Raw genomic sequence first — 3,542 nt, forward strand, 5'->3', positions numbered from 1 at the left:
ATTTACGAAGTAGTTTTGGTGCCTTCGTAACATGTTACGAAGCTGTCCGAGGCGGTTGACACGTATTACAAATACCCGTCACAACCCCTACCGGTTGACCTGACCTGACCTGACCCGACCTGGTCTAAATGCTTAAAGACATCATCTCTGATCAAAACTAACACGATATTCGTGATCAGCACCCCGGAAAACCATACAGCAGCCACACTTTACGACTTTCTAACAGGTCCCGATTTTCCCGGTTTTCGGGTCATTGACCTGACCTGGAAGGTCACCCGATGACCTAGGACCTTAAAATTGGGTATCATCGGCTTCCTCTCGTGACGGGCAACACGCTCGTTTTTTTCCGCGAAGCTCTAGCTCGATCAGGGGCCAAACGCGAGGGGGGGTCGTACCCCCCCCCCCCCTTGTGCCGCCGAAGGACTCAAAATGGCGGCTGTGCCGGCGAGGGTTAACCCTCGCACCGACGGGGGGGGGCGGATATCCGCCCCCCCCCTGAGGTTTTTCGCGAATAGCGGGAAAACCGCGGCGCGTAGCGCCGCGAAATTTGGTATGACTATAACCTCATCAATTTTACACATGGTGTGCAAGTTTGAACCTCCGACCTTTTAAGGTCAGGTCACCAGGTCACTTTGAATGACCCAACCTCAAGTCACTTTTTTGCAACTTTGTCACCGTGCCAGAGCTACAGTAGATGTCGGAGGCCTTTGAAAGTCGCAGGATATTATTAGGTCATTAGTAGCTACAATTTGTTTATCTCGGAATTTTGATATCGATGACCTAAGGTCAGGTCAATTTCGCGACCTCCCCATTATAAGTCAATGGGGGAAAAATCAACTCCCTGTTTTTACCACTAAAACGGGTCGGAATGGCCCCATATACCATACATGACTTCATATACGATCAACCTTCACTACCTTGAGGTCTGTTTTGCTGTTGGGCTGCTGTGAGGTCATGTGACGTCATCAAAGGTCACCAAAGGTTTTTGGCCAATAATTCCGTACAGGAACAAGATACAGACGCGTGGATGGTCTCATTATGTTCAGCTCGTCAAGACGCATCGAATGATATACATGATGACCTCGAGGTCACGTGACCTGAGGTCAACCTTTGACCGTGACCTTTCGAGGTCAACATATATATCATTCGATGCGGATTGACGAGAGGATCACGATGATGCCCTTAGTTTGTTCCTATCTTGACTAATTCGAAAGTTATTCGAGAAAAACTCTCTCCATATCTAGCGCCGCCATTTTGACTTTTTCGACCCCTGTGACGTCATATTTGACCTGACCTGAAAATGACCTTCGTAAAAATTGTAGATCTTGGCCGTGCGTATCCGATGCCGTTTACTGCTTGTCGCTATCTTGCTTCGTTCTCGAGATCTCAGGGGGGGCGGTCATCCGCCCCCCCCCCGTCGGTGCGAAGTTGGCGCAGACCCCCGTCGGTGCGCGGGTTAAGATATTCATCGTGACGTGGTATGACATCAGGATCATAATAAGGGATCACGGGTGCCATTTTCATGTTCAGTGTGTGGTGACCTCTAATTCAGTGTTTGAGAGGGGTTAGAATGAGGTTCCTCCAAAAGAGTCACCTTTCAATTTTCTCCCATTGACTTACTTATAATGGGGAGGTCGCAAAATCGACCTGACCTTAGGTTATGGATATCAAAATTCCGAGATCACAGTTTGCGCATACTGTTGCACTTATCAATCGCTGAAAATTGCAAAGTGATCGGTCACTCGGTGTAGCTATGACAGACATTAAAATTTTTATGAGGTGAGGTCACTTGAAGTGCCCTGGTGAGCTGGGCCAATTGCGCTCAAAGTCGGTACACCGCAAGAGACCGGTAAGTAGGGCACTGTGCGCAAGTCGGTCGGAATAACCCACACACATTTACACGTGCAGGGCTCACACTCGCGCTCGCTCGTTTATTGTCGCAAAAGGCATCTTGCTGATACTAAAATGATGATAAAGGCCGTAGCATAATGAGAAAGATAAACGTATTGCCGAACTATATGATGGAAAAAGGAAACAGCATACTCGTACGCCTTGTTTCTGCTCGTACAGGTACAGACATAGGTACAGCGTGTCCGGAAATTATTTGCCCCTTGTTTTTTTTCTGCTGTAATCCCACTGTGCGCTTTAAGAACTGTTATATTTTACTAAGACCGTGCCTCAGGCTATCAGCAACTGTCCGTTAGTCACATGACCTACCCCGGTCACCTGATCTTGGCACCGGTGAGGCGCCAGGGGCCAGTGTTTGGCAGGCGACACTCGCACCTGAACTGATGTCTATGTACAGTGGCCTCACACTAAATCAAGGCAGATATCATGGATGCAGTACCATAAGGCAAGCATCAAGCGAGCTTTGTTCTTCTTGTACGGAACTCTTCCTAACTTTGCGAATCTCTCGGAGAAACACTAAGACTAAGACGACATTGGCATACATAAATTATGCTTCAATAAAAATGTTGCACAATGCTGAGAGCGAAAATATATGGAAGCCTCTATGTTCCGACAAGTAGTTTTTGCACTCTTAGTGGCAGTTGCTTGACAAAAAATATCCTTTAGAATGATTGGCATAGCACTTATAGCTAAACACGCAAGGCGGGAGGGGAACTGGCTAGCCCATTCATCTTTTCGCTAAGGTAATTTTACAAGCGTCGGCACTCTTCAAGCTCCACATGTGCCTATATTATCAGCGGCTTTCGATGTGAAAAGCCACACGAAACATTCATATGTCGCCCGTGAAATGCTGTGGGTGTGTGCGGTATAAAGAGCGATCTGTTAAAACGTGTCGCCTTTGGAGCGTGCCGGCCTGTTGTCAAATGATGGCGATGTATGGGGAAGGGACAGCTGTGAGGACTATCACAGACCAATCCGTCTTAGAAAAGTAATATTTGCTGTGACACTAGGCTGGAGCGTGGGCGATGTGCTCTATCTAGTATGCATCCTATGGGCGATAAATAGATGCCTTGCTGTATAGACAAGTTCCTTATCAGTTGCATGCAAGCATTCAGCAAACATTATGCATCATGCCTTCGCTGATGGCTTCAATTAGAAAACTCAAATTGTGTGGATTTCTGTTTTTTATCACTATGTGACAAACAATACGATATTCCAAAGTTCACAAGCACGAAATTGGTGACCACCTTGTCATGCTTCGCCCTCGTGGCTCGTAGCAAGATGCTCGTAGAGCGGTATCCGAACGCAAAAAGCCAGTGTTATTTTGGTGTTGCTGTGGATGCGATACGTGCACAAGCTGGCTAAATAATCGTCAGACAATCAGCTCAGATAGCTCTTCCCGTATAGCGTAGACCTGTGGCAGCTGGAATCTGCTGACTGCTACAGGGCCCAACTTAATCTGCTGAATCTGGTGACACGGTCACAGCTGGAGATGTGACTGTGACGAAATGCTCTTTGCTTTGTAATTGTATATGCCAGACAACCCCAGTAATCTTGTTGCTCATACATAAATTCATAACGTGTTTTACTTATGTTTTGTATTGACTGGGCCATGCCTGATAAGCCACTAATGT

Source organism: Amphibalanus amphitrite, unplaced genomic scaffold, assembly GCF_019059575.1.
Source record: "Amphibalanus amphitrite isolate SeventyFive unplaced genomic scaffold, NRLGWU_Aamphi_draft 002153F_arrow, whole genome shotgun sequence".
Lineage (NCBI taxonomy): Eukaryota > Metazoa > Arthropoda > Thecostraca > Balanomorpha > Balanidae > Amphibalanus > Amphibalanus amphitrite.